General features: G+C 36.8%; 1 protein-coding gene across 1 annotated transcript in view; it reads left to right on the top strand.

Moving 5' to 3' along the window:
- Positions 1-19,450, top strand: part of LOC134745882 (neutral ceramidase) — a 56,842-nt gene that overhangs the window by 6,232 nt on the left and 31,160 nt on the right. The gene's annotated exons all lie outside the window — the stretch shown is intronic.

Here is a 19,450-nt window from a genome sequence, read left to right as displayed (position 1 = left end):
CCTGCGGACAGCCGTTTCACCGGGTCTCCCTGATCGCCGAGTCCATACAGATTAAATGCAGTACCGAGTTCCGTAGGTCCCCCGTCGTCAACACACCGCACCCTCGTTGAGCTCTGGCAACCTTACTCACCGACAGGAACACAATACTATGATTAGGGTCTAGTGTAATAACCAAATATGGCTGCGGTTTTCTGTAAGGTGGAGGCATTTCCCCAGTTGGGCTCTGCTCTAGATCTGGAATGACATCCGCTGTGCTGTGCCCTACCCACAGACCACCCCCTATAGACCGAGCTTATAGGACGACTCGCAATCACCGCCCGTATGGTGTATAGGTCTTATATAAGATTGCTCGCGCGCCGCTCCGATCAGTTGCGCCGACATGAGATATAGCCTGGTGACAGACAGACGGACTGACGAACAGACGGACAGCGGAGTCTAGGTAATAGAGTCCCGTTTGATACGGAGTCCTTTGGGTACGGAATCCTAAAAAAGAAGAAAAACCGGCCAAGTGCGAGTCGGACTCGCCCACCGAGGGTTCCGTACTTTTTAGTATTTGTTGTTATAGCGGCAACAGAAATACATCATCTGTGAAAATTTCAACTGTCTAGCAATAGCTACATACACACAGAACATACAGCCTGAGATACAGCCTGGTGACAAACAGACAGACGGACAGCGGAGTCTTAGTAATAGGGTCCCGTTTTTACCCTTTGGATACGGAACCCTAAAAAACAATCTTAATAATAATTTGACAGCTTTCGAATTTCGATATTGTAAGGCAACGTTTTTAAAACAAATAAAAATTGCCAAATTCGATCAAAATTGACACTTGGCGCGCGTGGTCTTTCCCGTTCTTTCTTGCGAAATGTGACAGTGATAGCGGTAAACCGATGGAATGGCCTTAATGGACAGTATGCCCAGAAGGCTGGCCGTATTACTATTATTCGCTGTGCGAAGTACCTAGCAAAGATAGATATAACTTCGTAATAGATGGATACTGGAGTCTAAGGAAAAAACGTGCCTTGAAAATCATGAAAAATTGATTCTCGATCAGATGGCGCCACTAGTTTTGGCCTACTCTCGTATAGAGGGCGTTGACGGTTTCGTTTGTTATTTATAATTTTAACGCATATCAGTGAAAGAACATAGGTCAAAATCATATAAAAATTAATGCAAATAAACAAATCATTTATCCATATTTAAATACATTTTAACGTATTCTTATAAATCTTAATTTTTAGTTTTAAATGATGTCGATAGATGGCAGTGAATTAACAGTGATTACAAAATTTACTATGACAGTACCGCTCTATCTTATTATATCCTCTTTGGAAGTAGGTAGTGGCCTGCCCTTTGTAGCCATACCACGACTGCCTTAGCAGTGTCAAACTGACATAATTTGCTAACGTCTGCGTAACTTACTTTCTATACATCTCGCTTGCACTAATATGCGAGTACGATCGAGATGCATAAATCCCGTTTTTTGCGGGTACGTTTTCACGAGCATTCTGTTTGCGGGATGCTGCAAACAATGCTCGCGTGAACGCAAACGCCGCAAACATGTACCTAGCTGCTTCCTAAGGGCGAATATTTTCGGCGTTTTAGGCCTTCGGCCGACTATGCTGCAGTAATGCTGCAGTACCGTCACTAACTTAGGTGCGTGGAACATGGAACGGAACCACGGTACACGGTACCAACTGAAGTAACGTCACAAACTGGCGGCCGACCCCCTTCCCGTCATTTACGGCCAAACCATTGGGGTTTAGAATATAGAACTGTCGGCACTTCGGCACTAGCAAGAGTCTTACGGATGACGCCATTAATGCTGACGTGGCGGGGGATATAGGCTGAATTATTTATTTATTCATTTTTTATAAGTAGTTGACTGCAGAGCGCGGTTTGTCCTATGCTTCATGCAGCGAGTAGGGATTGGCAGGCGGGTATGTGTTTAGGGCAATTTATAGTGCAAACATACTTGGCCTCGGAGCAGTGTGCGATTTCCATAGACCTAATGGAAGGACTTAGTATTTTCCCTGTAAGGTTTTGAGTACCATGCACCGATGACAAGAACTAAGGTGACACAAGAAATTTAGCTGATACCCAGGCCGCTGAACCTAATGGATAGGCTAGCCTGGGTCCAATATCTTTCGCTATAGAAATGTTGAAGTTGGATTTGAGTATTTCTTCGACTAACTAATTGATCTAATTTTGAGACCAATTCTAGGGGTTTAATAACCGAAAAGACAAAAACGGCGGCGTAGTAGGTATTAAAAAAGTGTAGGATAGCCCCTCATAATTTAAAATGCTTAATTTAGGGTAAACCTGATGAACTTGACATTTGGGTCTCTAGGTTGACAACAATTCGTTTCTCACTTTGACCTTACAATGTAAACAGGAAGGAGAACCAATTTATTTAATCGGTATGATTTATCGGTAGAAAAATTGGTGAAAAAATCCCACATTACGTGAAGTTGATATTATGTTTACCTACCCATGCCATATTGCAGTTTTCTTGTAGGTAGGTAGGTACTATTAATAGTATTAATTAACATAACTAACGGTCATTTAGTTAACCAAACGGACGGTCGCGGAAATGGCGAAACTACGGTTACTAAGTTGAAATAACACTACCCCTTTACTCTCGATTTAAATCAAACACCATAGGCCCATGGTGGAAATATTTGCTGTCCATGGATGAGGTCTTGGTAGCTCAGATGGTAGAGCACTGGGCTGGTGATCCAGTGGTCATGAGCCTGAATCGAGTCTGACAATTACAAGATTAAAACGAACTTATCTGAAGTGAAGTTCTATCCTGATAAAATTTTTCGACTTTTAAAATTTAAATCAAAAAGTTAGTATTTTCCTACAGTCTAATAAAACAGGAATTGTCCCACGCCGTGTCGCGGGGTTATGAAATTTGTCATAAAGAGTAAACAAACCTCAGGTCAAGCATAATGGCTCCATTCACTGTCTTGTTGTCTGTGTGAAGAAATCGCGATAAAGTTAGGAGGCCGATGGCGATTTTAGTCGCAAAAATGTAAAATTGATGATTTAGTCGGTGAAATTGTACACCTTTTGTTACCTAATCGAAATAAACAGTACTGGTTTCTATTAGCACGTCTTCTTATCTTGGCTTTATCAGAAAAATTTTTTGAAAACAGGATCACTAAATTAGTAATAATTTTTTTCTGATGGACGTTTAGGTAAACGCGAATAAAGCACTGATTTTGTCGCTCTTATTTGTAAATTTCGTAAAGTTTGGACTGCTAAAAATGGTAAATTTGTATTACACATATTCTGTACTTGACCTTTATCAGATTACATTTTTGTTATATGACTTAGAGTTCGAGGAAATTAAAATTAAACGACTTCAATTTTCTCCAGAAATTACTTCAAAACAAGTGACAATTTCTCTGAAAATCGACTTAATTTCAACGTAATTTTGATACTTAAACAATCTACAACATTTTCTGAAACTATTCTTATACATCAATTTGTATAGTTTACTACCATAATTTTTTGATTAATTTTTAAAAACGGCCCCTTCTCTTCATATATTACCGGTGACGCACGCTCGCGACCTCATTATTAAAAGACAAGATGAGAAGACGTGCTAATAGAAACCAATACTTGTTATTTAGATATTACGTAACAAAATGTGTACAATTTCAACGACTAAATCTATCAATTTTACATTTTTGCTCCAAAATCGACACCGGCCTCTTAGACCAGGTAACTAGGGTCGGGTCGGGAACAGTGACTAGGATTTTTTCGGACAGCAAAATTATAAAGAACAATTAGTTGTACCGAGCTGAAATTTACACTCAACATAACTACTTATTCATCATTAGGTATCAGTTTTTCAATTAAAACAGATATAAAGTAGCTCCATCAAGGTTTTTTAAAAACAGAGAAATGAGCAACTGTGTACCGGTACTGGGATACTGTGACTCTACCCTGTAGTACACAGAGACTGCCCTCAACCAAAACGACGACTAGGGCCATAAAACGCTTGAGCTCGCGTTATCAGTTTCCCATTGTATTGAACGGAGCGAGCGGAGACCGTTAGTGCAGGTAGTAAACCCACATAAATGTCGATAAGTTGAGTGAGCAAATAGGTACATTTCTTGTGCATGAATTCAATATTATTAATATTATTATAATAAAAGTGGAAATACGGTGTAACACAATAATTAAAAACATGTGCATAATATTTCAAATAAATAATTTATACAATTTCTTTATTTAAGGCATAGAAGTGTAAAACTGAAGTATAAAAAGGTTAACTACGCTACTATTTACTAACTTATAATATTTACATAGACAAAAAGCATTAAATAATTGGGCAATTACAGTGAAACTAAAATAAAATTGAATTACATCGACGTTTAAAACACTTCGTAATCGACACATTGCCATCACTACGACCGCCGAGCTTTATTACCCCTGCCTCGAGTTTTATGGCCTCAGTCGTCACTTTGGTTGAGGGCGAGTATAACAGTATACAGTGACTCTACTGTATATGTATAAATCAATAAAGAAACTATAATTTCTAACCAACCAGTCTTTTTTATTTATTTAAGTAGTATTAAATTCTGAGCATAATTACCATTAATTATTTCAATACCAGTCATATAAATGTTATCCTACCAAAACACATGATAATATTTGATTATTGAGATCAACTTATTCTCTGCCTTTTTTCTTGCAGTTTGCATGAGATCAAGACAAGACATTACAATACTCAAATAATTATCGACATTATGTATGATTTACTAAAACATGCATAATGTAGGTGAATAATAATTAATATTACAATATTTAAATTAGTTAGGTATACTAAGTGCCCTAAGTATTGGGCAATGATATTGAAATAAACTTTTATCACAAGGATCGTTACGAGTAGACTAAGCTTGAATTTCATTTCATTAGGCAGTAAGTACCAGGCTACCAGGTTAACCAGGTAGTGTAGGTACCAGTGTTATTTATACGTCACCATTTCATTAGGCAGTACCAGGTTAACCAGGTTAACCAGGTAGTGTAGGTACCAGTGTTATTTATACGTCACCATTTCATTAGGCAGTACCAGGTTAACCAGGTTAACCAGGTAGTGTAGGTACCAGTGTTATTTATACGTCACCATTTCATTAGGCAGTACCAGACTACCAGGTTAACCAGGTAGTGTAGGTACCAGTGTTATTTATACGTCACCATTTCATTAGGCAGTACCAGACTACCAGGTTAACCAGGTAGTGTAGGTACCAGTGTTATTTATACGTCACCATTTCATAGTTTATGACTCAGTGACGTTGACGTTTATGACACAGTAACGACAGTGTGTTAGCACATCTTAGGTAGGTGTAAGTAGGTAGGTACTATAGTCACTGATGGTGATGAGGTTATTGTGTGTTCAGTCGGTCGTGTAGAATGACAACACGTAAAATATGTGAGTTAAAGACTGTCGTGTAGATTTTGGTGAATTTTTAGGGTTCCGTATTACTAAGACTCCTCTGTCCGTCTGTCTGTCACCAGGCTTTATCTCATCAACCATGATAGCTAGGCAGTTGAAATTTTCACAGATGAGATGATGTATTTCGGTTGCCGCTATAACAACAATTACTAAAAAGTACGGAACACTCGGTGGGCGAGTCCGACTCGCACTTGTCCGGTTTTTTTAAGAAATATGTACTCAACTATTTCATTACTAAACAAAAAAAATACTGTCGTGTTCCCTACTTAAATCTTTAAAGGAGACGTGATATTACTCTTAAAATTAGCCTTAAGTTTTTTGTTTAAAATATAGGTACTAACACAAATATAAAATAACTTTTAAGACTGCATCGACCGTCCAGTGGCGCCCTCATTGGGAGAATTGTGTTTTCTAATAAACCAATTAATTTATGTATAAATCACTACTATTGTTGTCCTACTGATTCCCCAACTGTTGGTCGTGTCTTATAGTTTTATTTTGCTTATTTTTCGCTTTATCAACTAAACGGCAAATGGTGGCCACATTTTTCCGTCATTTCATTAAGTTGACCGAGGTAACTGCCGGCTCTCCGGTCCCTAGTTGCGTCACACATATGTATTATGTTATTCATAATTCATACTTGCAAATATATTAAAAAACGTGAATGTTTAGTAATGACTTGCAACTAAGAATAAGAAATGTTTATTAGCAAATATTATATTTACTAGGTCAAAGTCAATCTTGCATCACAAGTCATAATGTTTCTTGAAGACGGCATTCTAGGCAAAGTCGTGTATTTCATCATTATCATCGTACGCACACACACACTATTAAAAAAAAAATGTACTTACTGGAAAAAATGGAAATAATGAAAATCAAAATGTTTAAGCTAAGCCGTTTAATAGGTATCTACAGACAGACAGACGAACGAACATGATGAATAGCTAGAGATCTTAGATCCCGTTTTCTAAGGGGACCTTGCATTTTTGAGACAAAGCAAACCGCTTGGAACAAGTGTTCCTGGGGGTGATCCGAGCTGATTTAGCCCGGTTGCCACAAGGTTCCCCCCAGCAGGTGGGCAGGGGAGGGGGGGGAAAGTGCCTCCGGCGCGCCCCACTCTAAGCTTTATATCTGCATACATCTAGTAAATATATCAAGTTTGGTGTCTTTTTCGTATAATTCGAGGATGAAGAATTCATTTCTGTGACTAAATTTTCACTCACCCATACAAAAAATACGAGAAATTCAAAATTCAATAATTTTCTTTACACTTTTTTTTTCCAAAATCCTCTACAAAATTAAAACTATGGCGATTTGCTCTAGAAAAAAAATACCTGTGAATAGCCCAGTTATCCTTCTATATAAAATAGTAAACTTGTCAAACATTTTTCTTTTATAACTCTGTTAAAAAAATGTTTTATGTCGCGCGGCGTACCCGCGTTGTAAGAGCGGTATGCAGCTTTTAGGATTTTTAAGTATGTTTAGATGATTTCTGACAAGTTGTTATTCTTCTGGTTGTAGATTACATTAATAAATTACTTCTGGATGTGATATATAGTTGGTCAAGCAAATCATGTCAGCAGAAAAAGGCGCGAAATTCAAATTTTATATGGGACGATATCCCTTCGCGCCTACATTTTATAAATTTGCCAGTAGTTATTATAAATGTGATAAAATTAGCATAGTTAGATGTTTGACAAAAATGCGGGTTAAAATTAGATATCTATTGCTCGCAATTGCCACTACATGCACATAGGTCCGTACATTTTAGTTTCTTTAACGCAGTTGCACCTCCCTGCTCATTTGTTTTGCAGCGGCAACGAATAATCTCCAAACAAGCAGCAGCCGCCGCAGGTCGGCTTGTCCATATGGACTCCCAATAACCATTTTGTTTGGACCAGCCCCAGTCAGCAGGGCATGGTAGCTGTTGCTGAGAGGGTATAATCTGTCCCCAAACCTCCTCCCCAAACTCCTCCTTGGTAAACTGCACGGAGAATATGTTTACGTAGGGCATCTTCTGTTGGAGGCAGATTCTCTAACTCAGGGTTTCTTAAACTTTTTGCTATCACGGACCATTTTCACAATTTAAACAATTCCACGGACCCCGGTTAAAATATATTTTAGAAAAATAATAAAAACCCTTATTTATATTTTAAATTTTACTTTTATTATAAGTTTCATTACACTTAGGTTTCGTCAAGTTTATTACAACATTTCCTAATAAGTATGTTTACAGTAGGTATTTGACTTACTGCGGACCCCTGATAAACATGCTACGAACCCCTAAGGGGTCCGTGGACCCCACTTTAAGAAACCCTGCTCTAACTGGAGATTTCTTATTGTATAAAGTACTCTTCGGCACTCATTTACACTCGTACCTCGTACTTGTACCTGACCTGAAATCAGTAACAAAATGCATAATGTTAAAATACTGTCTAGGGATCAATTCACACCTCGTAATTCAAATCTGTCCAGACTTAAAAATGTAAGACTCTTACTTGTGATACAAGACCATAACAAATTTTTCTAATATTGGCAAATTTGGCGATCTGTCTCGTACTGCGGTGACATATTTATTTTATTTACAATTAATGGAGGAACTACAAAAGTTACCTAATGAAGATGCAATAGCATGGCACGAGAGGAACTGGTCATTCTTTCCTGTGCCAATATGTACCCATAACTTCTGGAGCTCCTGCATTTGTGATATACATGCAACTGCGAGAACAACAACATCAGTATCCACTGTGCGTAGCATAATTTTTGTGTGACCTGGGGCTACAGCATCAGCTACATAATGGACCATCATGCGCGTGTCTGCTTCCTGTACGAGGGCAACTGGTCACGTGCTGCAAACTTCCTTTAAATATATGATTTTATTTGTAACGCATAGATGTATAATTTATTTTACAGGACCAGAAAGGACAGAAGTCTTGCCATTCTTCCACGCCTTTTCAGGTTGCGACACTATTTCTTTTTTGTGTGGAAAGGGGACAAAAGCGTATTTCAAGCTTGGAGCGCATATCCTGCTGTAACGAAGGGATTTAAATTTGGCAAACAAGGCAATATTGAGCAGGCGTTGACAATATTGGAAAAAATTGTTATTGTCTTATATGACAAGTAAGTCTTACAATATTAAGTCTGAACAGATTTGAATTACGAGGTGTCAACCCTAGACTTATTTTAACACTATGCATTTTGTTACTGATTTCAGATCAGGTACAAGTACGAGTGTAAATGAGTGCCGAAGAAATCTCCAGTTAGAGAATCTGCCTCCAACGGAAGATGCGCTACGTAAACATTATTCTCTGTGCAGTTTACCAAGGAGGCTATGTTTGGGGACATATTATAGCCGCTCAGCAACAGGTTATTGGGAGCCCATATGGACAAGCCTACCTGCGGCGGCTGCTGCTTGTTTAGAGATTATTCGTTGCCGCTGCAAAACAAAATGCGCAGGGAGGTGCAACTGCGTTAAAAAAAACTATAATGTACTGACATATTTATGTGCATGTAGTGGCAATTGCGAACAATATATATCTTATTTCAACCCGCATTTTTTGTCAAACATCTAACTATGTTAATTTTATCACATCCATACTAATCCATACTAATATTTTAAATGCGAAAGTGTGTCTTTCTGTCTGTCTGTTACCTCTTCACGCTTAAACCGCTGAACCGATTTACTTGAAATTCAGTGTAGAGATAGTTTGAGTCTCGGGGAAGGACATAGGATAGTTTTTATCTCAGAACTCACCCCTTAAGAAGGTGAAAAGGGGGTGGAAGTTTATATGGGGAATCAATAAAAAGGAGATTGAATAAAAGTCGCGGGCAAAAGCTAGTATTATATATGCGAAAGTGTGTCTGTCTGTCTATCTGTTACCTCTTCAGGCTTAAACCGCTGGACCGATTTAGTTGAAATTTGATATAGAGATAGTTTGAGTCCCGGGGAAGGACACAAGGTGGTTTTTATATCAGAAATTATCCTTTAAGGGGGTGAAAAGGGAGGTGGAAGTTTGTATGGGAAATCGATAAAAAGCATATTAGATAAAAAATAAGCTACCCAAATTACTAACTCCACGCACACGAAGTCGCGGGCAAAAGCTAGTTAATAGTAAAGTTTTCCCAGTCTTTATTTATATATTTGTATATATATCGCGTCCAGAAGTAATTTATTAATGTAATCTACGAACAGAAGAATAACAACTCATCAAAAATCATCTAAACATACTTAAAAATCCTAAAAGCTGCATACTGCATACCGCTCTTACAACGCGGGTACGCCGCGCGACAAAAACATTTTTTTTAACAGAGTTATAAAAGAAAAATGTTTGACAAGTTTACTATTTTATATAGAAGGATAACTGGGCTATTCACAGGTATTTTTTTTCTAGAGCAAATCGCCATAGTTTTAATTTTGTAAAGGATTTTGGAAAAAAAAAGTGTAAAGAAAATTTTAGAATTTAGAATTTCTCGTATTTTTTGTATGGGTGAGTGAAAATTTAGTCACAGAAATGAATTCTTTATCCTCGAATTATACGAAAAAGATACCAAACTTGATATATTTGCTAGATGCATGCAGATATAAAGCTTAGATTGAGGCGCGCCGGAGCCACTTTCCCCCCCCCCCCTGCCCACCTGCTGGGGGGGACCTCGTGGCAACCGGGCTAAATCAGCTCAGATCACCCCCAGAAACAACTGTTCCAAACGGTTTGCTTTGTCTCAAAAATGCAAGGTGGTGGACCTAAGATCTCCCACTAGAAGGGTTAAAAATGTCACAACAAATTTTAAAACAGTTGGTCATTCTAAAAAAAACCGGCCAAGTGAAAGTCGGACTCGCGTTCCAAGGGTTCCGTACATTACACAATTCAAACAATGTATTTTTTATGTGAAATGTCTTTAAAAACGGTCGGATCAAAAACTAAGTAATTAAGTCCGACTCACGCTTGACTGCACATTTCTAATAGGTTTTCCGGTGATCTATTTTGTGTATTTTTTTCAAAATTTTAGACCCGGTAGTTTCGGAGATAAAGGGGGAATGGTCATTTTTTGCCTATTTTCTTGAATAACTCCTAAACTATTTATCATAAAATTTTAAGAAATATAATTCAGATTCTCACAATGATCTCTTTCATTTGATATGTAACACGATATAATTTGACAAACTTTATTTTTAAATTTTCTCATTTACCCCCCAAAAGTGGCCCCCGTATTTAAAATTAATTTGTTTACGTTACATGTTCATCTTTGGGTCACAAACTTACATATGTGTACCAAATTTCAAATTTATTGGTCCAGTAGTTTCGGAGAAAATAGCCTGTGACAGACGGACAGACAGACAGACAGACAGAGGCCCGAGTGATTCTATAAGGGTTCCGTTTTTTCCTTTTGAGGTACGGAACCCTAAAAGTTATAGAAATTATGTGTTTATGTGTAATACGCATGGCTAGATGCAATAACCAGCCACGAAGAAAGTGCAACTGTTGTGAAACTCGGCGCATCTGACTCTAATGCACCTGCGGGTATGCTGCATCAACAGGGCGGTTGTGCACCGCAATATTAGTGCACTTACGTTAGGTGTACATCATCGAAGACTAATGCAGCATGCTGTATGAATATTAGATAACTTTCATTACTCTTACTATCAAATATCAATTATACACGTTAATATTAATGATAAAATTAGATTTTTATGTGACATGGTAAATAAGATATTTTAATTTGGAGAATCTATGTCATGGCAATAACTAGATAGGTCCTACCTAACAATCTCTTTATTCATTATTATCCTTACAAGTCATTTCCAATTACACATTACATTAACTATTAAATCCTTACATACTACAAACTAAAACCTAACACAAAAACGCAATACTTACATAAAAAAAAAAAAAACTTACAAACTAATCGTCTAACAATTAAATATGTTGAAATACTTACATGTCCGGTTCTTGTTGTTTTAGTGCAGCTGTTGTGTTTGTTTTGTCTGCAGGATTAATATCGTTACTCGTACGTCGTAACTTACGCCGTGTTTTGAAATTGTCTATTATATGATGAACGTAATGCAACCGCCACAATGAGATTGAAGGAAAACGCAGACTTCCGTACATGACGACGAGGTCGCTCCCCTTAAGTTCCGGGCCCGTTTTTCTTGTTCCTGCAGATGCTGCACTCATTTCTGTGTAGAAGCAAAGATAGATATAACTCCGTAATAGATAGATACAGTCTAAGGAAAAAACGTGCCTCGAAAATCAAGAAAATTTGATTCTCGTTCAGAGGGCGCTACTAGCTTTGGCCAACTGTCGTATAGATGGCGTTGACGGTTTCGTTTGTTATTTAACAATTTTAACGCATATCAGTGGAAGAACATGGGTTAAAATCATAAAAATAATTAATGCAAATAAAAAAAAATTATTTATCCATATTTAAATAAATTTTATCGTATTTTTATAAATCTTCATTTTTAGTTTTAAAGTGTGTCGACAGATGGCAGTGAATTTACTGGGGTTACAAAATTTACTATGACAGTACCGCTCTAGTATAAGTTACTCTATGGTAGAAGTAATAACCGAATTACCTCGATCGGTTCCAATCCGACCGTGAAGCTTTAAATTTTAATTTAGGAAAATGCTGAAGTTCAAGTAAAGCAAAGTACTTAGGAGTAAAGGATAGGACAGTGTCATTCGGATCATGAGTCCGCATCACGACGGTCATAGGTGTCAGCGACTAAACTGCCCTTATCCTCGAATCTCTGTAAAGCTAGAGACCGAAGGAAGGGAGTGCCTTCAAGGTTCACTCATCTAGAGAAACACATACGTACATAGGTAAAATCCATTCCTCAAGAGATATTCGTGATGAACACACAAATAAATGCCGTTGCTGGGATTCGAACCCGGGACCTCCTGCTTCGTGACCGACTAGGCTAAGAGCTATCGTTAAAAAGGTACAATTTGAGAAGATTAGGCTACCCTTTTCCAGCACTGTTTATTTCTTATTTATTTAGGTTTAGCGAATCCCGGCGACCTCCTATGTACATAGAGCGTTGGGCGACTTACGTGCGACTTGTAGGTTGAAAGACATAATTATTACATTAGCAAACTAAACGATGTGATAAGAACTAATTAATATAAATATTTGCCTGCTGCAATATATTTGGAAAAGCAGTCAATACGAGATAGATTGTCGGATCATGTTGGTAAACATTAACAATCAACTTTTTATTATGCTAGTCTGAGCAAAGTGCAAACTAAAATACCTATAAGTATGAAATAAGTGTCCAAACAATAGTACATTTCGATGCTGACGAGTGAAGAATGACATATCCGCACGTGTATCGAACGACGTTTTTTAATACAGTTGCGAAAAAATAAGAAAAGCAACAAGTAAGGAATGGAATTCGAAACTTTTATATTATTAATTCTGTGACACTGACATCATTGACATTGACATTATGAAGAGGTGTTTTTCTAGCTTTTATTCAACTAGAATAGATTTTGTTATTATTATTAAACCCACTTCAATAAAAGTTTTTTTCAAATGCATGTTCTATAAGACAGAAACAATTGTAAATATTAAAACATTGTACTATTATTATCTATATATCGTTATTTACGATTATTTGTGTATCGTATATTTATAAAAACAATATCGAATGTTGCCTTTGGAAATTTAAAACATTCTTGCAGTAAGAAAATACACCTCTTCTTTGACAGGCGTTCCGTTCCATTCAGACAACTTATTAAGAACGGTTTTTCAACATTAAAAAATAAACGTGTTATAATACTTATAATGATGAAGAGGTAAGTAATAAAATATGAAATATGCATATTTTTCGTATTCTTACATTAACAGTAGGTTTTTATGTTGATTACGACGTTTAAAGGAAACTAATACTAACACTCATCAATAAGTAGTCATGAATTGGAACAAGTAAAAATTTAAAAAAATTGGAAAAGTGAAAAGCACTAGTTCGCGAAAACCAACTTTCCGTACGCTAAACAGCCACGAAAAGTAGCACTTTTTGAGCAACTGTATTAAAATATATAAATCGCACTCATTCGATTTGAAGAAGATATCGCTGTTTCATGGTCGGTCACCTATTTACTACATATAGTTATTTACGATACAAGTGCGAAAAATAGGAAGTTAGCATAAATCGACACAAGTTACGAATTTTCTATTCGCATGTGTATCGTACAACGTTTTGCAGTACATATATGGCCCTTTACAGAATACAGAATACAGAACTTTATTGGTAAAAGCAAATTTTACAGGTCACATTTTACACTTATAAAAAAATATATGTACATATGTTCTTTAATATAATTAATTACATATTTCATAACATTTTTAAACTTAAAAAAACATTATTAGATTTAAATATAACATGAATATATATTTTTTTTAAATTACCATGCAGAAGTCAACGACCTCATCGAGTATTTATAAATTCGTCAATGCTGTAGAATGCTTTTTCTATAAGCAGCAGTTTAAGTTTAGATTTAAATACTTGGTTACTATTTAAGTTAAGTATATCTGAGGGTAATGAATTGTAAATAGTTGGTCCCATGACGCTGAGTGACCGTCGTGATTTGGCGAGTCGGCGCCTCGGGGCAAGTAGCCGGGGACGTCGCTCACTACTAGAACGTTTATAGTTCTGTATGTTTTGCCTAACGTACATACACGCGGCCAGTATATATACACAGGGTAGGGTAAGGATCTTGTGTTTCCTAAACAACTGTTGTGCCGGATGGTCCACCGGCTTTCCATCAATTACACGAATGGCGCGTTTTTGCATTTTGAACGCTCTGTCCCTCTCCGCAGCCGTGCCGTAGCCCACAGTTCCACTCCCTGAACTAAAATCGAGTGAAAATAACCATAGTAAGCCATCTTTAGGTTTTCGATTGATAGACTGCCGGCTAACCGGGACAGGGCGTAACATGCTGCTTTAAATTTTTGACGTAGTTACGTATATAATCATAGCACAGGGTGTCGTAATTGAGCACCAAATGTACTGTAATAGTTATTTACGATACAAGTGCGGGAAGTAGGAAATTTGCAACGAGTGGCGGTAAATTAAAACACGACTGAGCACGCGAGTGTTTTATTAAATCGACACGTTGCGAATTACCTATTCGCACATTTCGCACGTATATCGTACAACGATTTACAGTACATATGGCTCTTTAAAATTTCGACATAGGCACGGAAAGTGCTCATTACCGCACTAGTGTAAAGTAGCACCATTATGTACTGTAAAATAAATTATGATCAATGTGGTCACGGTCAAGATTACTTAAGTAACCTTCACGGGCGGACGGAGGGTCATTGTCTCCGTTGAACTTGTTAACTGTAGGGACAAAATCGGGCCACCGATTACACACCTACCTGAAGAAATCCACATTGTCCTATAAATACTACTGTTTTATAAGTAATAGAATTTGTCGTCATCGTCAATGGTTTTAGATATAAAGTAAGGTGAGCCGAAATAAAATTAAACAATTGACTTCTTTTTAGGGTTCCGTACCCAAAGGGTAGGTATATAAGGGGGCTCCCATGTAACAAACGTGATTTTTTGCCGTTTTTTGCGTAATGGTACGGAACCCTTCGTGCGTGAATACGACCCGCACTTGGCCGGTTTTTTTGACAGACACCTATCTGGGTAGGTATTAAGCAGCTAGATAAGTAGATAAATTAAATATGGTAGATATTACAAATTATGCGAATACCTGCCTGGTTGAAAGCAGTTACAACCGCGACGCGACAGGTATCATGTCGCATCTGGGTCGAACGTCGAACCTATTAGGTAGGTATTTTATTTTTCACCACACCACAGCTGGTAAAGGCCCTCTGCTTTGTTCAAAAACTAATAAGAAAGTTGCGTTTTGTCCACAAGAGTGGACAAAACGCAAATAAATAAATTAATGCAAATCTTGAGTGGTTTCCTTATGCTGGCTGGCCTAGCTGGTAGAATTGACTTATAACGATGATTTTGCATAATAAATATTTAGTAAAATTCATTTGTAATTTTAAACTAACACGGGACTTAATCGTGTAAAAACTTAAGTTTATTTATAACCGGACGTTTCGATCGTGACGAGGCCATTAAAATTATAAGTGAAAATCGTGTTAGTTTAAATCAATACAAAATTCATTTGTATTTGATTTTATTTTGTTTGATATTTTAGTAGTTAGTATTTTCCTCGGGTTGGTGTGGTGAAAAACTTTGTTTCACTCGGTGGCAATTTGTTATACAAGGGTGCAAAGTTGTATTTTACCCGCTAGTGTGGAATTGAAACACACGAGAAGTAGAATACATTTGCACCCGTGTGTAACACAAAACTTTTCCCCTCACTATAGCGAGGAAAGTGCAACATCCACAGGCGTTAGATCATCTTCATCAACTGGAATCACTCAATTTTTTACGATATTATAACAAAAAACTGGAAATTCTGTACTTTTACGTGAGAAGTTTTTAAGTAAAATTTTTGTTGACAATGTTGACATTTCTGACGTATGAAATGTCAATGATGCGTTTTGAAATTGTGCGTTCAGAATTATATTTAACATAATTATTAAAAAAACCGACCGAGTGCGAGTCGGACTCGCGTTCCTAGGGTTCCGTACATTTCACAACATAAAAAATACATTTTATGTGAAACGTGAGTAAAATGTCTTTAAAAAACAAACTCGTCGAATCGTCGGTCGGATCAAAAACTAAGTAATTAAGTCCGACTCACGCTTGACTGCACATTTCTAATAGGTTTTCCTGTAATCTAAAGGTCTATCTTGTGTATTTTTTTCAAAATTTTAGACCTAGTAGTTTCGGTGATAAAGGGTAAATTTTTGCCTATTTTCTTGAATAACTTCTAAACTGTTTATCCTAAAATTATAAAAAATATATATATTTGAGATTCTCACAATGAGTTCTTTCATTTGATATGTAACACGATATAGTTTGAAAGGCCCCCGTGTTTATAATCCATATGTTTACGTTACATATCCGTCTTTGGGTCACAAACATACATACGTATACCAAATTTCAACTTAATTGGTCCAGTAGTTTCGGAGAAAATAGGCTGTGACAGACGGACAGACAGACAGACAGACGCACGAGTGATTCTATAAGGGTTCCGTTTTTTCCTTTTGAGGTACGGAACCCTAAAAACAAACGTTTATTATGGAATTTTAAGGTTTATGACTTAAAATCATTAAATAAAGCTAAATCTGGTATGTTTTATTAAATTCTCAAACCATTTATTTATGATAATTAATATCGAACGTTTTACGTTTTGTTATCTGTTAAAAGCTACTTAAACACGCTCCATCCAAGGTCAAATTACTTTCCCCACTAGTGGATAAAATGCGTTTTTCCCCGCTTGTTTTAAAGGATAAAAACGGCTTTCCGAGCTAGTGAGGGGAAAAATTCGATTAACCCTCGCGCCTTGAAACCTTCGCAACGCTCAAGATTCCACTTTTCGAACCCATCGCTCGTAGTTTGGTTCAAATTTGGAATATTTTGCTTGTTTGGATATCAATATTAGCACGAGCGGTTAAACAACAACTTTGCCCCCTTGTAAAACAAACAGCTATTTCACCACACCAGCTCGTAGGGCTCTCTTGATACTTCAAAACTGATAAGAAAGTTGCATTTTATTAGGGTTCCGTACCCAAAGGGTAAAAACGGGACCCTATTACTAAGACTCCGCTGTCTGTCTGTCCGTCTGTCACCAGGCTATATCTCATAGATAGATAGAGAGATTTATTATTCAAAAATTATACATACAATTTATACAGTTTCCTGCAAAACTGTTGTTCACAGTTTGCCTGCAGGTGTGCAGGTAAGATAGTTAACATTATTCTACTTGCTATGCTACTTAACTTATTGCTTGTTATGCTAAATGTTAATTATTGGCACACTTAAGCGACGTCCTGTTTGTGATACAGGTGTCCTTAAGTGTATCCAGTAGGTATTTCTTAAGCTGTTTTGTAAATTAAGATTTGTCGGGCTGGTGTCTTATCTTATACGGTAGGTTATTGAGGTAGTACGGTAATCTTTTCTTTAGGGTTCTGTCACCGAAATAGTTTTGTACTCGTGGTACCTCATATTTGCCAGCAGACACTGATTTTGTGGTCGATCAGTACTAGGCTATGCGCTCGATTGCTATATGGTTATTTACTGTTAGGAGATATTTGTGTTTTAAACTAATTGGCAAGATTTTGCAGATTTTGAATAGTTATGAGTGATCTTTACAGCTGGTTTTCGTTTTATTATTGACTAATAATTTGAAGAATCTTATCTGTAATGTTTCTAGTTTATCTATGTGGGATTTGGATGCGAGTCCGTAGCAATCTAGAGCATAGCTCAGCGTAGAGTCTACCAAAGCAAAATATAGTCATTTCAATATATTACATGGTACTTTAGTGCGTAAGTGATAAAATTTACCTAAAAGGATTCGAAGCTTACTGCTAACATAGTTTATGTGCTCGATCCAGGAGAAACCAGTCAACCTTGATTCCAACATATAACTGAACTCTATCATGAACCGTGATAGCTAGACAATTGAAATTTTTACAGCTATCATCTAAACTTTCAATTCCAATAGGTCTACGACGCTCGAGTACTACACATTTAGCATCGTCGCCTCCCCTGCTATATATGAGTTGTATGGGAGGAATGGTAAAATGTACTATTGATAAGTTAAGAACTCGTTTAAAACTTAATACTTATTAAGCTAATTTAAAATTTTATTACATAGGTAGGTATAAGTTTTCGCAAAGCTCGCTCAAAATATTGACTAAATGAGTTTTATCTACTTTAAGTATGGAGTTCTCTAAGCTTAAGTACTTATTTCTCTATGGTTTGGAGCTAGGTCGATCTGTGTAAGATTGCCCCCAAATATTTATATTATATATTTATGTTTATACGGTTTCCTACCTGAGTTACTTACAATGTAGGTTACATTACTTACATTATCAAGTTCCAAAGAATTCTAAATTCTGTAGATACTTTACGCAATAAGTAAGTACATATACCAATCCCGGAATTTTGGGATACTTGCATACACAATTTAAATATATATAATTTTAAATAAGTACTTAAGTCGACTTGAATTAACTCTTAATTTTTATTTGATATTTTTACGACTCTACCTAAATAATATTGACCTAGCGAATATTATGTTGGCACACCAATCAGTCGCTGGAATTGTGTAGGTATTATATTCGTATTACTGTTATGTTGAACGTTGACACATGCGTCATTTGTTTACAGTACACCGTTGCTCAGTACTCAGTACTGCTACCATCAGTTCGGCACTGGCATAAACGCTAGCGTGAACGTAACTTAAGGTACTTTCTATGCATCTCGCTCGTACTGACATATTAGTGCGAGCGAGATGTATAGAGAGTAAATTACTTAGACGTTAGAGTATATGTCAGTTTTGACACTGTCAGTGACTCATGGTACGGGACATAAGTACTTAACAAAAATAAGAGAAACCTAGTAAAACGTTGACTTTTAACGCAATTTAACCATTTACCAAGCCAGTAGGTTTACTTTTTGCTTTCACTCTAGTCCTTTAGTTTAATTTATTTATTGCATTGCCGATTTTAAATTTTCCAGTGAGTACCCACCTTATATAGCATGTCGCTTTATAATAGATGATATAAACCACAGAATAGGTAATTGTCTGAACCTAAGCTATCTAAACGAACAAGCAGCTTACATCACCAAAATTCAAACAAGGTAAAGCGGCGTAAAAGCTTGATTAGATATTATTGACCATCTTTACCTTTACAATGTACCTACTGTCAGTAAAACTATTAGCGCAGCGCCTCTGCATAAATATTTGCACATATATACATACCTACATTATATCTCCTGCAGCGACTGTACAAGTACATGACGTACAGTCTATAAAACAGTTGAAAGATATAATATTATATATTAAGTATAAGTAAAAGCGATGCAGCGAGGCCTAA

This window comes from Cydia strobilella, chromosome 1 (genome assembly GCF_947568885.1).
Source record: "Cydia strobilella chromosome 1, ilCydStro3.1, whole genome shotgun sequence".
NCBI classification, from domain to species: domain Eukaryota; kingdom Metazoa; phylum Arthropoda; class Insecta; order Lepidoptera; family Tortricidae; genus Cydia; species Cydia strobilella.
This window is presented reverse-complemented; position numbering and strand designations above follow the sequence as displayed.